The following is an 18,480-nucleotide window of genomic DNA, read 5'->3' on the forward strand; positions in this document are numbered from 1 at the left end:
CATGCAAGGGAAGTAGCAGAGACAGACAGTTCTTGACTCTGGCTGATAAGATGTGTTGCTCCTAATTTAGTTGGATGTTTAGTTCAATGTCTTTAGCAGTGTATTTTATGATCAGTCCTTTGGGCTCCGGATAAGCCATAGCACAAATGCTTAGAAATGCTATACTCATCCCCATTATGAGACTGAAAGAGTTAAACTCTGGGTTGTACCATGTGTCTTTTGGCTACTGTATTAAGTGAATGATTCAGTGAAGTGTGAAACTGTTGCCTATTTAGAAGCAGACAGTATCCATAGCTTTTTAATGTTGACAAGATTTGCCTGTTTCAGTCCAAACTGGTGGCTAAATTTTCCTACAGTTTCTTTATCACATCAAGAAAATCCTCCTGTTAGTTATTATAAGAAATGAATGAGGCACCTATGGCAGCATCCTATTGTCAAAAGTCAGATTTGCTCTACCAAATTTTCAGTTTATGTATTCACTTGACAGCAATCCAGGGAAAAGCTTGGAGATGCCTTTTCCTTAGCCAGTTTCTTTTCCCTTCAGTAATTACTGAGCAGCAGCTTAACATAAATTTAGCTGCTCTATTACTGCAACTGCTGGTCTAAGTGTAGCCCGCAATAGGGCACAGGCTTATAATGATACATGAAGGAATAAAGAACAGAGTTTTGTGCTTATTTTCAGATGCTGACAAACTTATTACCCATTTAGTATCCCACCAGGAAACGTGCCCAGAGAAATAAATGAGGCTAAAGCACTTCATACTAAACTGATTTAGCTATACTGGGAAGGATGAGAGCAATTGGAGCTGGAAGGAACAATTTTTGCTGTGCCTGCTTCCGTTTTTTTCCATATACAAGAGCACAAAGGGTCTGATTCATTCATATGGCTGAACAAAAATTCCCAGAGATTTCCTTAAGAGCAGAACTGGATCCTAAATCTTAATCCCTTACAAGTATCCAATGCTTCAGAGGCATGACCTCCAAACAGAAGTGCATGGGCACATTTAAGAAGCAGAAGGTCTCATTTCAATTACATTAAACAATTCAAGATATCTGTGTGAAGCAACAGTGATGACATGCATGAATGCAGAAATGCAAAGAAAAAAAAAAATATTAATGCTTTTATCCAGGGAACCTGAAGCTCTGGATTGTGTTGCTTCACACAGAAAGCCTGAGAAGAAATGTTGCCAGACAAAAAAAAAAAAAAAAAAAGGTAAAATCATGATCCATCTTTACCAGCACCTCACCCATCCTTCCTTCTTTGCCCTTCTTCCAGAATATTGCAGCTAGAGAAAAGTAAAATTAGTTGCAAAGCTAGTTCTTTACCTTGCCTGAGAGAAACATCCATATAACTTCAGTGGTTCATTTAACTATGTGCTTTTCTCTCTCCTTCTATACTAATTTCGGCCTAATATTTTCATTTCAAAGCTCTGCTTATGAAGAAGGATGGTGGAGGTAAGAGAGAAAAGAAGGGTATAAGAAGAAAAACTTCCTATCTACAAGGTATACAGTCATGCCAGAAGAGTGGACAGAAGTAGCATGATCCTCCACAGGAAAACAAGGGCCACTATTTCAAATTACAAGTTATCCTGACTTCATTCCGCACCCCCACATCAGATTTCTAAAGAAAGGAGAGACATTTACTGGAATGTTACACATCATTGCTAATCTGTTAACACCACCATCTACAAGTCACTTTCTATTATTTTCATTATCAACATAATAACAAAAATCTCCTAACACAACCGTATCCTCTCACTGCATATCAATCAAAGTAAACCTTTTTCAACTGTCAGGAAAGTCCTAGGGGAGTCTGGAGGATTCACCACGAAATTGCAAATAATTTCCTAGGAGATCTGGAGGGCACAAGTGGCTAGTACAGCCATTCTCTTAACTCCCCTTCAACAGAAGAATGCCCTCTCTCTGCCTGTTACTATTTGTTCTCAGCAATGGAGTGTAAAACGTTCCATTTCTCTCAGAGCTGCCTCCTCAAAAACCATTACCACTCCTCCCTGTACCACCCCTTGCCCTACACGCCCCCGCTCCTGCCAAAAGCCATCCTTCACCTCCTTGCTTGATCATAACATTTTCCTGTTAATACACCATATTGATCTGCAATGTCAGACTGGATGCCAGCACTGAAATCAGAGTTTATTTTAAACATTTACTAAATAAGTAAATAAATAAATAAAGAAACCTCCCCTGTGCATCCAATTATATGCAACTTGCATCTGTTGTTTTTTTTTTTTTTTAATATTTTTATTAACAGGCAATTGGGCAGCACCCACCACTCACTGCAGGGGCTTTCTCAAAAGATTCCTTTGCTAGTGAGCATTTACGAATGCCATAAAGCCACACCAGAAGGTATCTGCAACACACTACCAAGGCTGGAGTTTTACTAAGCGGAATATTTGAGCTACTGTGAGATTTCAGTTCTGCTCTCATTCTTCCTCTTTTCCCTTCCCAATGCCAGTTCCCCCCCCAGCCCCCTCCCCTGCCATTACCAAAATTCAATTGGCTTCTTGACTCAGGCTGGGGAACAGAGCAAAGAAAGAGGTAGAAGAAAAAGAAGAAATGGGGCATGTATTATTACTATTTTTTTTTCTGTAAGAAATAATAATAAAATGGAAAGTGTACTTACTATATCCTCAAAGACTATCCAGCTGGAAATCCGAGTGGTTATGAAAAAACAGGGTGGGGGATGGGTTATGAAAACTATTTCATTTCAGCAACCAAACCAAAATTAAAAACAAGGAAGGAAACAAGAATAAAAGATATCCAACTGCAATTCCCAAGCAATTTCAGTCCATACAGGTACCAATCCAACCCAACACTGCTGAACTCTCTCCCTCCAGCAATTTTGCTTTTTTCTTCTCTGTCCTTTATTTTCTCTGTTGTGTTCAACTTTTCTGCTTAAAATTGCTGTAGTGGTAACAATGATGTTTGCTTCACTGGAGAAGAGGGGTTTAAAACACCAAGAAAAAAAAAGAAAAATTATTGCAGAGGATGAATGGTCTTTCTCCTTTCTGAAACTTTTCATTCCACAGTGGATCCTTTGCCTACTTCCCTTTTTCTGAGGTTTTCTGCCACTCTAGCTTCTCTGCTCTCCATTGCTCACTATTTGTTTTTTCTCTGGAGAGCAGAAAGAGCTGTATTTCTGTTTAAGCAGCCCTCCATCTGTATTCTTTTAATGCAATTTTGTTGTGACTGTTAAGATCCAGGTCTTGCCAGGCAATTTTCTTCTTCCCCCTTCTTTGCTGCACTATCAATTATCCAATCCGTGTGTCTCCACATTAGAATGGGGATTCCCATTCTTCTCTTTCCCTATCCCCCACACTCCTTCAGGATAGAATCTCCGTTTGCATTTAAATTTTTATTTCTATATGTCAATACGATAACTTTTAGTGTCTCTCCCTTCTCCCCAAAGATCTGATTAGATTTCCAATCACAACCCAGTGCGCAATTGGATTTTTGATTTCAGCAAGAAGCCAGCAATCCACAGCATCAGCACTCTCTTCCTCGCTTCAAACTCCACATTATATCCTTTTGCCTTCCCTCCAACTCCTCTGCATTTTCATAATCTCACATTAAATGGAAGGAAGGAGGGAGGGAGTAGAGAAAAATTCAAGGTTCCCACCAGCTGTCAAGAATAAATCCATCCCCTCGTTATTTTTTAAACACTCAGGATGGGTGTTTTTAACGCCCACTCTCCCCTTTGCTCCCCACACTTCTCAAAATCTTTCTGATGTTAAAACTCCCCCGATGGGGCACAAAAGAAGCCTGGGGAGGCGTGATTTGTCTTCTTAGCCGTGAGTTTCGCAAGCACTGGTTTCCCTTTGCTTTTCATTTCAGCTTCCTCTCCATCTTTTGTCCAGCAGCTATAAAGATCCAGCAGCACCAAGACGGATAAACTTCTATTTCTTCTTTGAGGAGAGAGAGGGAGAAGGATAAAAGCTCTCCAGCCTCTGCCTCCCTTTTCTTCTCTTTCTCTGCTTCAACGCAGCTCCGATCGCATTTGCAATCTCTGCCTGGTGTATTTCAGATCTACAAGTTGGATTTCCCTTCTGCACAGCAGTGAGTTAGAATCCCATCGTCTTCCACATGCCAGTTATCTTCCCCCTTTTCTTCCTTCCTTCCTGCCTCCCTCCCTTCCAAGATGACACATTCCCGGGAGCACAGCCTCTTCTTTCAGTTTTTAGTCTCATGCCTGAAACGCATAGCTTTTTGCACAGCCCAAACCCTTTCTCCCTCCCATTAGCTTCAGCTTGAATTCCTCCTGTGTGTGCACGTACGTACGCATCTATGTATATATCCAGCTCCAGACAGCTCCTGTTGTTGCTGCTGGGAGTAGATCCGCTTTTCTGTCGCTCTGGCTTTGTCTGACTCCCCACCTTTCAGTGGCACCCTAGGATTTGCAAATGTCCCGGGGCCAGTCTTCCTCGCTATACTCCTCCTTCACCCCTTCCGTTCTCTTTCTCTCTCTCTCTTTTTTTTTTCCCTCCCCCCTTCCCCTTCTTTTCTCTGCTTGTGATCAGTAAAATACAATTACCCAATTACCTCCCATCATCTTAGCACTGATTGGTCAATTGCATTAACACTTGATGTCAGGGAAAGGGTATTGGAACTCTTCTGACGTGGCACTGCTGCCCCCTGGTTGACAGTGTGGGAACAAGCTCCGAGTTACCTTAAGAAACCTCCAAGTCAGAAAGCAGTAATTGAAAAGCAGGGGATCATCTTAAGGAGCGGAATGTCAAAACTCATTTTCTTAAAAGCCTGCCTGATTCTGACAGATCAACCACTATTCACAGGTACCAGCCTAGCCACAGAGACAGAGGAATGACAGTAAAACGAAATGAAATATAAAGTTAGTTTTGCAAAAAAAAAAAAAAAAAAAAGAAAGAAAAAAAAGAAAAAGAAAAAGAAAAAGAAAAAAAGAAAAAGGAAAAAAAGAAAAAAATATTAATAGTGAAAATCACTTGTATATAGAGACAATAAGTTTTCTAATTACTGAAATAAATATTTGTTTAAAACTTGTACATAAAACCTCGTACATAAAAGTTACCTAAAACTCCATTTTGGCAGATGCTCCTTGCAAAAAGCCCTATGAAGTGCCTCAAGGTTTTAGTGGGTCTGACTGCTCCAGCTAGTTGTTAAGCCACAGGGACAGAACAGCATGCCTAGGCTCACCTAGCAAATCTGTTGCAGTTTGATTACTATGACTTCTAGCCAAGGTTTCTGAGTTTTCTAAACTGAGTCATTAATCTGGGCTCCTAAGGTGCTGGGATGTTTGCTGTCATTTAACCAAGATATGTTTGAAGTACTTAAGTATGTTTACATAAAGTGCTTATAACTGGGCTTGTGCCTTCTATTTACAGGGATCTAAATTCTCAGTAATTTTTACAGAAAACTTTGCATGTGTAAAGTTAGACGTGCTACCCTCTGCAGGATCAAAGGAAACAGAATATGGATGATGTATGTGCCAGCATTTCTCTCAAAATTAGAAAGAAATTATTTATAGATCAAACTCCTCCACACAACCCCCAAAAAAGAATTAGTCAGGCGCTTTCATGGTAATTATAGCAAACTTCATATATTAAGCAGTAACTCAGAGTTATTCCATGCACATAATGATACAGCTAACTTTCTGAATCCTCTCTCAAGAAGTCAAATTATGTTTGATTTCCTTACTCATTCTGCAATCTATGGTGTGAAACTGGCATACTTGAAAATAAAAGAAAATGAAATTTTAACTTATATGTCATATCATAAAGTTGCTGTAGAATTAAAAACCCCATAAACTAGATGAATTCAGTAAATAACACTTACTGAATCATTAACATTGACTTTCAGATTTATTCTACTGACTCAGTGGGCTTTCTGGTGAGAAAGTTCTATGATATAAGGAAATGAAACCAAGTCTTTAACCACTGTAATACCATTTAGCATCTGATCTTACTATCACTGACATTAATAGCAACAACAAATTCCCTACCATGTGCGAAAGGCTGTGTAGATATAATAAATATTCCAAATAAAATCATCTGTCAAGTACACTGAAAAAAGACTTTGGGAATTTTGGAGAAGGCTATGAGCATGATATGAGATAAAGTTGCTGACAACTAACAATCTTTTTTCTCAGATGTTGAGCTTATTTCATTCCTGTCTGATTCATTGATGCTGCTTATGTATTTTGGGCCTACAAACTTTTTATGACTCTTTTTCTTTTGAGTGCTTTAAACTGGGGGGGGGGGGGGGGGTGGGGGGTGGGGGGAAGGGGGAGTATATCCCCTGAATAATAAAATAATCACAGCCTAACATAAATTTGCTCCACTGTTTCTTTAAAATGTGCCTTAACAACTTCCTGGGAATATTAAAGAATTTGTGAGTAAACATGAAGGTTGCTATATCTGAATTAAATATGGGCACTGAAACCAGAAGACACACAGCTTTTGAGAATCTAATCAGAATTTAAGACACAAGCATCTGCAAATCTACAGCATCTCTGTGGATACAAACTACTGTATTCACAAAAAGCTACAAAATATTTCATTTCTGTCAGAAATATATGTATTCTGCACTTTGATGCCATTCAAATTGCCAGTCGCTAAGCAATATATATGAAGATATTCTTGCACAGGACTAAACACAAAATTAATAACGACTGCAACATACTGTAGGCAATGATACAATCTTCTATCCTAAAGTTTGTTATTTTTAATATCCCAGTTATACTTTTATCACCTAATAAGCATCAAAAACAGTGATCACATTCTCAGAACATACCTACATACCTTTAAAGCAATCTTATTTGTGACATCATGAGATGACACTACATATTACATGAAAAGGCGCATGTTACTTTACTAAACAAAATCCAAAATATAATTATCTGTTTCTCAAGCACAAATACAACCTATGCATCAAATCTATTCAAAACAAATATGTAAGTGTTATCACAATACATCATTCACTAATGAGATATTGAAAGGATATCATTGGGTCCGGACTGAATTGTTTGTTTGACATTTTATGTAGTACATTGCATGTTGATGCCTTCAGATGATATTATTTGTACATTGCTTTCTATCTTCTATTTTGAAAGCTTTATGAGCAAGAAAAATAATTCCGTACATATATGTCCACAAACTTCATTTAACACAGTGTGTTGATATTCAACAAGAACCAACCCTGGAAATCTTTGGACAACAGATATGATGCAATATTTCTAAGGAATGCCAAAGTGAGAAAAAGGAAATATCCTGGGGGCTTCTGTTCAGTTCCTAGATTGAGTAGTTGCTATTTTTCATGCTCTTTCCCCACTACTGGCCATATTCGAGTGGAAGGCAAGTGTTAAGAAAAGCAGCTGTTATCTGGTCTTCCTCTGTCTGGAAAGTGCCCTAGACACTATGGTACAAAATTCCAGTCACACAGTGCAGGTCACTAGGTTCTGGCTCTTCTTCTGGACCATCATGAGTCAAAAATGTAAACAGTGAGAGTGAAAAAAGATAAGCATAGATTGGCAAGGAAACTTTGGTTGTTTTTCAGCTAATGGAGTAAGCTTGTCAGATCCTTAGTATGGTGTAAAATCTCAAATGTATGTATTGGCAAATGTTCACCCAACAAACATGGACAACGACTAACTATCATAACAATTCCTTATTGATAAGTGATAAAAGTTAAAGAACAGAATTTCTGACTGTGATTAGCACTGACAGTAACTAATGCAAAAGACTGGATAAAGAATTGTCAGTCATTTGGTGAATGAGAAACATGACTAAAATCTAAGAAAAGTGAAGTCTAGTTTTCCAATGAACGAGAAGAGAAACCTTAAAACTGAATAAGAATAAACAAAGTTCAAGGAAAAGTATGAAATCAGACGTATGTTTTGTCTGAGCATTAGGAAACACACTTCCCTCTAACACAGCCCTGAAGATCCTGACATTTTCCTATAGCTTTAATTCCAGACATAGAATTCAATTATAGACAAACTATTTCCTCTCCAGGACAAAGTGCCACTGACATTAAACTGTAAATTTCCAGGGAAGGATAACCTGTTTGATTTCAATTAAAATGCAACTGTAAATGACAATAGAGCATGGTCTTTCATTTTATTGTCATGCCCCATCTAGTACCTCATTTTGTCAATAAAATGAAAAACACATATAACTTACTGTTACTTTTTAAAGACTGTAAAACTTAGGAGTATAGACAACTAGACATGTACACAAATGATACATCACTCTGGAAGTAGTATCTGTACACTGTGAGAGCAATTTTTATTCAGTGAATTTTAAATACCAAGATTATGATATTCTGATATCAGGATGAATGTATCAGACATCTTTATTTCTTCTATTGTGGGGTTATTGTGACTGGAAAACACAATTTGCATTTATTGAAAATAAAATCTTAACTATATACACCTCAAAAACATAATGAATAAAAACACAGCGGCAAAATCATCCTCGTGTTTAGCATAAATTCAAAATGAAATTTTAGCCTGGGAAAAAGAGCTTCAGGAAAGACCTCCCAGACAACAAAAATTTAACATAGAGATTTCGAAATTTTCACTGAAAAAAAAAAAAAGAGGTAATGACATGCATTAACCATGCAAGATCCTAAAGCAAGTTTATTTACATCTTTTGAAAAAGTGGGAAAAAAAAATTGTTTGTGCAATGACATCATTGATAGAGAACACTGTCAAAATGAAAGAGGAAAAAAACATAGTTCACAGTACAAATAACCATTACTAATAACTACCATAGTAAATAAGATAACTCTTCTGTTCAATTTCTATTTTCAAGTACTTATAACTTCATAAATAAATTTCTTCCAACTAAATATCTTCCATTTCCTCTACACACTAAATCTGGATATGATTTGTAAATATAAGACAAATTTGCACTTAACTCTCAAATTATCATTTAACTCTGCTACACTTTTCTTATGATGTATTTTCCGCTTAACTCTACTATGTAAAACATAGTGTGCATAATAATCTATTTTCTTACCATCAATCCTTGGAGGACTGTGGCCACTGGTGAGAATATCAAAAACCGCATAGACGGGATCCACAGGCTTTGTATTTCCAGAGTGCTTGCAAGCTCTCGGGATAGATTATTCCATTTCTTGTACACCCATCACTCTACCTGTAAAACAAAAATTATATTTACTGAATGTGTTAAAAGGACTTGGAATTGTGAAGAGTTCCACAGCCTGAGTGCATGATATATGACACCAAATCAACATATGATGTGCACCATAACATGCAAAGCAAATCGGAAAAAAATGTACCAGTAGAAGGGAAACAAACACACACAAAAAACAAAAGCCCACTAAAAAATAATTATCATTCTTTTCAGTATCTGAGCAATCTATAGCTGATACTGAATAATTTAAGATTTCTGAATGTGGTATGATACAAATGTACTTTGATAGATGTTGACTCAAATCAGATGGATTAAAAAGTGAGAGAACAATTTAGGACCTAAGAATGAATGAAGGCAGTAAGGCATATTTATGCTCATAAGTGCTCTGAAATATGGTATAAGTCGGTAAAAAAAAAGCAACAACTTTCACCTAGGTTTTTTGAATTTTTTCATGCAGTCATCAGCTCTCACTTATCTCCACATTCCCATTAATTCCCATAGAAGTTGTATGTTATTTTAAAGAGCAAATGAAACCTGAAATACCTAATGGTCTTTCAGCATCACTGTAGATAATTGGATTAAAAATCATAAAACAATAATCATAGAATCACAGAATTGCAAAATGGCTTAGGTTGGTAGAGACTTTAAAGATCATCTCGTTTGTAATTTACCTGATTACTGTTACACTAGAACAGACCAATGGTCTGTCTAGCCCATTGCAGCATCATTTCCATAAAGAATGTATATTTCATAGTAATTAGTTCCACAGTATTCACTTCATTAAAAAGTGAAAGAGTAAAAGAATAGATTTGCACTTAAGTATTGAAGAAGTTACAAGGGGAAAATATAAACATGTTATGGAGGCAGTAAGAGGAAATAGGCTTATTACACATCTTTGTTCCCCATAGAACAGGATTCCACAAGAAATTCTAAAGAAAGTTGTGTTTTAAAACATTTCTAGTAATTTATTGAACGTATGATAGAAACGTTGGTAAGAATTTAAGAAATGCTGTCATGACTGGTGAAAATGATTAGGAGAATAATGATTAAAGTGTGTATTTAATATTTTTATCTGTTAGTGGTACTTCAGACTCAGTTTTCCTATAATCTCTCCAACATTCTTTGTGTATGATGGAGTTTTAAACTGAAACCTACATTACTGAATAAAATCTCATCTTCAAGATCTATGGAGGAGTGTCTTGTAAAGGGGATTTCTGGTGATGAAAAGGTAAGAATCCTGCAAGAAATGAAACATTACTTTAAGGAGTTGTACAGTGATGCTGTAGGATTTTTTGGGAAAAAAAAAAATGATGTAAAAGAGTTTGATTTTGTTGAACATCTATCACAATAGTTTTCTTCCATAAAAAAAATTTTACGTCTCCCTCTGCTTATGCATTTCCTAACAGTACTACCTGCTTTACTCTCCTTTGTATGTGTAAGTGTAAATTATCTCCAACATTATAAAAAAAGCCACAAACTGTTATTTAGGATAGGAGAAGCACTATTGGTGTCAAAGTTTTAGGTACTACAGGCTTTGGGCAGTAACTACAGGTAATACCAAGAAAACTGGGATACTAGGGTAAAGTTTTCAAGTTTCACAAAAATTATATACAAACACATTCAGTGAAAAATGGAAGGACAAGGGACAGGGTTCTTTCGTTCAAAATATTTCAGGTGGAACTTATTCTCAAAAGCTCACTTTGTTAATCCAGCCTCATTTAAAATGGGTTCTCCAAAGAGGAGCTGGCTAGAATTAATTATGAGTTTTGGAAAAGCCATTCAGTAATTCTGTGTGAAAAGCACATTCACAAAAGCAAGACTTAACCATCTGTGATTCTAAAGTACGTAAAGCTCACTTAACTAGAATTCCTATTCTAGAAATTTGAAAGACAAGAGATATTTAGGTCCAAAGTACAAACGTAATGCAAACACTACCAAAAAGAAGAGTATAAAGTTGTTTTAATTTTGGATTAAAAACTTTTCCCAGAAATAGCCTGAGATTAATATTATATAAAATCTAAATTTAAAACAAAAATACTGATAACATCAAACTGCTCCTAATTTGATGTTTTGTCGAAACAAGGGATTTTCGCTTGTTTTTTTATTTTAATATTTTGCCCCCTCCCTCCTCAAGTTATATCATTTATAGGAAAAAAAATAATAAAAAGAAACACAAATAGCAGTAAGTAACTGGTTCCAAAGTGATTAGTTTTACACAAGTACTTCTCCTTAACTTTCACTTAAGATTTCAAATAGTTATTAAATGACATATGGTAAGACTTAAATGTTGTTATTTTCAACCTTGCTTAGTATTGATTTGTTTTTTAATAGTCCCAAACATTAGAGGAATGGGGTATTTTCATAAAAGAGTTTTTCAAACATCTGTGACTTTTAAAATATAGAGATCATTTCTAATTTATTTATTCTGAAGTAACATTACCTCTGGTTATCACAAAGTATGTACTTATTAAATCTATAAATGAATACACTACAATAAGAAGTAGATGCAGACTGGTCTGTGACTATTTTAGACTAAAAGTTTTCTAGTTTATAGGCAGAATGTCATGTTTCCTGAGAATTTAATGCTTTACAGAAAATAACTTCAGCTTGCTGAAATTTGCTGATATAAACTTCTCATTTGCTAAAGTATACAGGTCCAAAAACATCAAAACATCACAAAATCTCACTCTGTTCTACAAACAAAGCCACTAGGACAGATTTTAAGTGGCATTCAGTTGCTGAAATAAGTGGATTGGAAAATTTTGGAATTTACAGAGTTTGTCTAAGTGCATTAATCACCTAACTCTGTATATCTTCATCTTTAAAAGCCTTTCAAGCAAGAGCACCATTTGTTTGTTTGCTAATACAAGAGAAAACAATACATCCTAAATGTGTAAAGTTCATGTGTAATTTACAAGACTAAGGAATATTTCAGGTAGTCAGCACCATTCATTTCAGCTTAATCACACCAAATTTTTTGTGGCTATTCCATTTTCAAAAAGTCTTAATTTTTATTTCTTCCTTTCAACAGAAGAAAAACAGCATCTTGTCATGATGCTATTAGGTGGGAGGCTGAGTATGGCAGGATTATGAGTCAGTTATTAAACCTGCTGGTCAGTAAAAAAACCCAAAATCCTGTAACTGAGGTTATTCTGTGCAGACAGAAAATATATTAGATCATATAATCACAGCTTCAAATTTAGTTACAGAATATAATATTAAGATACAGAGAATATATGAGATATAAACCTTGCTGCAGAAAACATGAAATAATGACATCTTATATATTCCATCTTTAACAAGCTGACTGATGCTTGCTATGGGCTGGTTCTGTATTACACCCATGCATACCTTTGGGATTTGATTCTGTAAGGAATTTAAATGAGATATCTATAGAGTAACTGTACTAATGAAGACCTGTATTCCAAGCTCTAGAATTGAAAGAATTTCTGCTTTTGTTAAACGAGAGCAAGTATATACACTGAAGGCCTTCGTCACACAACAGTGTGGGAGTAGAAGAGTTTGTTAGGCAAGGTGCTAGGAGTGAGAGGGAAGTAAGTTCTAACTACTTGCAGCTATAACACATTATTATTCATTGCATGGTGTGTCACTCTGACTGTCATAATGCACAGCAGAAAGTATATACTGAGAACAGTACCGAGAGGGAATCCAGAGACACAAGTCATTTTGGGGAAGTACTTCTGTCACGATTCAAGTGCAGGTTTGCTGCATTTTGTTGAATGGTTCTGGCAGCACAAGCTATCAACTGATAACCAACAACCAACAAAAATACATATCAAGAGATATTTGCAAAGGTTTCCTGAGAAGGTGTTAGAATTTAGTGTTTAAAGTAATCTGTTACTATCATTCAGCCGTATTTTTTAGCCTTTTAGAATGTGGTCTGAACACATACTATGCAAATGTGCAAACAACTGTATGGGTATGGGTGTCAGCAAAAGACTGTTGTACCAAGGGACCTGAATTAATGTTCTAATTTAATCAGAAATTTAATGTTCTAAGGAACACAAAATATGTCCCTCCTAGTCTGAACATTTCCTAGCTCAACGAATACTTGGAAAACAGGTAGAGAATACATTAGAACAATGCTGCTGGCAAAGGTGGTAAGAGAAGGTCAGGATGAATGTTGGACAGGAAACTAGAAAACATTTATACACTCATATTCTCAATAGCTATGATTGTTATTTATATATATATATTCAGAATTGTTATTCAATGATATTTAGCAAAATATGTTAAGAAAAAATCAACAAGAACAAAAAATTGACACTTTTTTAATGGAACAAAGAAGCAACTTAAGTACAGATAAATTATATTATTTCAGCATGTTATATTCTGTGTATAGCATTTTGGATTATTTCAGAACCAATCCAGATAAAATGAAAGAAAATGAAATTTAGTTATAGGTAATTTCAGATTATGAATATAAAACTATTGAAGTATTATTAAAATATTCTAATTTCAACAGGCACATGAAAAATAGCAAAAATAAAATAGCAAAAAAAAAAGTCTGTGGCTGTACATGGTACATTTCCACTGCAATAGGAAAACAATTGTTTCCTAAAGGTTTCTAACATTTCAAACTATTAATTGTCAGTTCCTATTTGACAAGAAAGTATTAAACAATGAGTTTTCTAGAAATACTTTCACTAGAAAAGTTGAATTATTTGTTCTCTTATACAACATGACTGTCTGCTATGCTTTTACCTACTTATGTTTATACATATGTATGCATTTGTATATACATATACACACATTTTTGTCTGCTCTCATCAAGCAGAGTCAGAAGAATTTTCCCTGCAAATATAGCTTTAAGCATCAACCCAGAGAAAATAAATCTGAGAGGTACTAAAAAAATTTAGCAGATTTCATGAGAAAAAATGAAATAATCAGAAGACATGAAAATTCTATTAGAGATCAGTATATAAATTCAAGCTTTCCCCAACAACTATCATTCTTGTGCCAAAGGATAGACAAGCAGTAGAGATTTCTCCTTCTGCTGAAGTCATTCTATGCTGCCTGCCAGTGCTATCATAACATTAAGGAAACTGAAATAGGACTGAGTATAAAACTACAACTAAAGGAGACCAAAATGTTTCCTTTCTTATTATCTGTTTAGGAAAGCAGCATGTGTACTGCACTGTACTCCCAAAGGATCATTTACTTCATGTTGACTCATCAATGAGCTTTTTCTGTACAGGCTTCATTAAAGAGGACACTGATATAAATTTCAGTTGAATAAACTTCTAGCTATATATGCCTTTTTCTCCAGCATACGTAAGACACAACCACAGACTCATGGTCTTTTGTCTTACATTAATTTATGAACTTCTGCATCTCCCATTCCAGGTAAACTCAGCAAATGTATGAGTCAACTCATGACTCTCTTCTTGCTTTCAATAACCGCTCTAACAAAACTTTCCTGAAGGCAAATGTGTTTTTATGTAATAGCACCTTGCAGCAGAAAAAGGTTGCACACAAACTTCTCCAAGAATTAATATTTGTAAAACCTCCAATTATAAAGCACACATTCTATGCATGCATTTCCATTTTTCATCCTTATCTTGTCTTAATTATATATGAAAATCAATTCATCCTTGAATCATTCTCAAGTTACTTGGAAAACACAAGACAAAATGTAGAAAGGCAAGTGCCAATGATTTTGCTGCAAATTCATAGGTCGAAAACAAAACAATTGTATCAGTGACATTAAGAGCAGTACAGTTATTTTCCTACAGATTCTCACCGTATTATGAGTCACACTGTATAAGAATAAAATAGATGAAGTCATACTCTGTTAATATGGAATTAGACTTCTGAAGTTCCCAGTGTACACAGAGTTCTTATCAACTTTCTACACAGGTAAGTATGTCTACAAAACACACAATCTGCAATGCTTACCACAGTAATACAAATGAAAGATGCCCAGTAATACTTTAGGAAATAAACTGACATCATCCTTGGGATTTTTGCAAGTCCCTTGAAAATTTCAGGCAAAATCCTACCTGCCCCTTTACAGTTGTAAAGCCAACATAATTCTTCTGTAGAATCTTGTCCAGTTAATTTGTATTCTACACGATACCAGGTGCTATTGTGGCTTACTGCAAAGGAAAGTCTGATATACACTAACCATGGCTTATACCAGTCATCTGGCTATGGCAGCAATCTCAATAACCAGATGGCTAGGAAGAGAACAATGTCTCCTTCTTTCCTAAGTTTTCTAGAACTTCCCAGCAGGAAATGTAAAAGTTTCACAAGAATGAAAGCTATACATGTTTGCCTGAGCTCAAGAGCCTGGAAAGAGGAGCAGAGGTTAGCCTTCTGTAATCACAGTTGCTTCTCTTGCTCTGACTGACAAAGGAAAACATCTAGTCAATATCTATCTCTTCTCAATTGAGCTTCATAGTCTTGGAAAGAACAGCTTCATTTTGACGTTCACTTAATTCAGTATATTACTTTACAATTCAGCTGCCACTCAAATGAACAAGATGTGGTGCTAGGATAAAAACACATATAAGGATATATCATAAGCTTACTTTTTTTTCCCTTCCTGTGCAGAACAATAATCTGCCTTTGAATTTACAGATCGTGTCACTAGAACTGCAGGAAAAAAACACTAATTTGCACGCATCTTGTTGCACTGGCCATGTTCTAACAATTTGCATAAAGCAACTCTCTAGAGAAAGTCAATAGAGAAAGCAATGTTGGAATGGCAAAATAGACTATCTTGACTCTACAACCTGTCTGCCTTATTCTGAACTCAAAAAATGAGGACATTCAGCAGGTGTTTTTTTTTGTTTGTTTGTTTTTTACTACTCTACCCCTCTTACAAGGTCAACAAGCATACTTTTTCATAGATATTTTTCCTGCTTGTTCAGAAAGACTTCAGTGATAGATATAGTATGATAGAGAGACTGAAATATCAGAAAGTCATACACAATATTAAACTTTAAAAAACTTGCTACATCCTAAACCCACTACATATCTTGCCCATTGTCAATAAGGATCACTTCTTTCCACCAATTTTCCACATGCAGGAAAATTTTACCTTCCTTCTATTTCCATGTCTTCAACTTCTTTCAATGATAAGTGTCTCAATTTTTTTTAATTTTTTCTTCCTCAAATGCTTGTTTTCTAGATCTTTCTCATCATAGTCATTAAACAATGTATTATTAAAGGCTGGCTAGGTTGGAGTTAGTTTTCTTCAGAGCAGCTTGTATGATGCTGTATTTCAGATAACTCAGGACATTTTTTCTCCTTTAGCAATGATTAAGAAATATTATATCCTATACCCCGGAGACATTAATATTGTTTTCATGATCAGTATTGTTTATGAAAATAATAGAAGAATTAAAGCAGGTTTATTTAGTTGGAGGGAGTTTCATTATGAAATAGCTGAGGTACTCCAGAGGATCTAAATAATCAATAAATGCCATTGGTTTCATAGATAGCTGTCTGAAACATTTGATAATCACTACAGTATTTTTAGTTAAAATTGTTGTCAGACCTTCTGCTTTATTATTTAGCTAATAAACAATAAGGAAACAAAGTAAATAGAAACAAAATTTAAAATTTTCCACATATATAAAGAAACAAAAGGCATTAGATTCTAGCAAAAGTTGAAATAAAACGTAGCATCATGGAATTGATTGAAAGTAAAAGATTTTCCTCTAATCAATACTCAAAGCAATTCAGCATTAAAATACAATTTTTGTTTCTACACATCCATGCATGAAAACATATGTTAGTCACTCATCATTAAAAGCACAGATGGTAGACCACCATTGAGTAGTTTTGTTAAACTTTGCAAAATAGATCTTAAAACACATTAATGATAACTAAAATAAAATATATTTGTGTTCATTGGGTCACAAAGAACTGAATAAACATACCAATGCATTCTTGGCATGATTGAGAAATGAGTTTTGGCTCAGTTGACATCTCCCATATGTGTCTTGCAAGTCCACTTACTGAGGCAGGACCATCAATAAATTTGTATGAATTAATATGACATGAATAAGACAATCTGCTTATGTAGTGACAGAGATGACAATAGGTCACATTCTGACAATTTGAATAGAAACAATCTAGACACAATTAGCATGAGCCTTGTAAGTCTCATACTAAAATCTATAACGTGACCCTCTAATAAAAAAAGAGAAAAAGAAAAAAAAGACGACCACCAAAAAAGCACAAAGCTATCACAAATGTCCTTGAGAAAAAAAAAGAAATAAGTTCCACTGGCATTCTGCAAATTAAAAATGAAGACTAACCAATAAATAATGATTAATATTAACTCTTTTAATGATCACTTTGAGGCTGTATCTCTCACTTCAAAACCCAGTGACAGCAGAGAGAAGTATAGATTTCTATATTCTATCAAAGTGAAAACAAAGTAAAATCACAACAGATGTGTGTTGTGATTGTCATTCAATACCCAGATGATGGTCTGGCCAGTTTTTAGGTGTCTCTCTTGGATACTTCTTCATACCAAAAACTTTTTTCTGTTTCTCCTTCAAAAACCAAATTATATGACAAGCAAATTATTTGCAAAGACGTGGTTTTGCAGAATATTAAGTGCTGTGTTGCAATGAAAATACATTATTACAGTATTGTTGCATTATTGACCTTTTAGTGCTTGTTTGATCTGTGTCCCAATAGTAGGAGCTCTGTAGTTCTAAAGTAAAGCTGCAGTACCTTTTACAAGAAAAGATGTTATTGTTCACTGTAGGGTCACAGTTGCATTTTGGGTAGTTAAATTCCACTAAAAACCTATATATAACCTGCATTAGTTAAAGCCTTCCCATCCTACTCCACCGTTTTTTTTTTTTTCTTACCTTAATTATTTTTTTTCCTCTAACCCAAAATCCTTTACAAAAGAAATCAGCTAGAAAGCAAATGTGAATTAGTACATCCATCTGACTATAACTTTGTCTATTATATTTTTCAAGAGACATAATTCAGAGCTACCTGTGCATATTATGTGTAATAGGCAGGTAGAGAATTACCATATGACTTGAACACTTTGCAAATCTTTCATGAATAAGCAACAGCTTGGGATCACACAACATTACCTAATTAAGTTTAAAGTCATACTTATTTCGAAGACCCCAGGGTACTGCTTTGCTTTTCTCTTGCACAGGTTAGTATTTACTTCCTCTTGATAGTCAAGCACAGGCCAGAAATATGTTAAGGACAGACATGGTAACCTCAAGATAAAGATTCAGAGCTATTGCAAAGATCTTACTGTGGAAATTCAGTAAGTGTATTTATGTTTTGTTCTCTTTCCATGTTTGGATCATAAAACTAATGA

General features: G+C 35.2%; 1 protein-coding gene across 24 annotated transcripts in view; it reads right to left on the reverse strand.

Annotated features, from left to right (window-relative positions):
• Positions 1 to 18,480, reverse strand: part of LRRC4C (leucine rich repeat containing 4C) — a 494,470-nt gene that overhangs the window by 125,467 nt on the left and 350,523 nt on the right. For 18 of the 24 annotated variants that reach the window (XM_046942083.1, XM_040701395.2, XM_046942065.1 and 15 more), the window contains one exon: positions 9,012 to 9,149. The gene's annotated coding sequence lies outside the window, so the exon portion shown is untranslated. Of the gene's footprint in view, positions 1 to 2,641; positions 4,487 to 9,011; positions 9,150 to 18,480 lie in introns of those variants that run through there. The other 6 variants (XM_046942081.1, XM_046942087.1, XM_046942086.1 and 3 more) reach the window with 1 other exon arrangement.

This window comes from Gallus gallus, chromosome 5, assembly GCF_016699485.2.
Source record: "Gallus gallus isolate bGalGal1 chromosome 5, bGalGal1.mat.broiler.GRCg7b, whole genome shotgun sequence".
Classification (NCBI taxonomy): domain Eukaryota; kingdom Metazoa; phylum Chordata; class Aves; order Galliformes; family Phasianidae; genus Gallus; species Gallus gallus.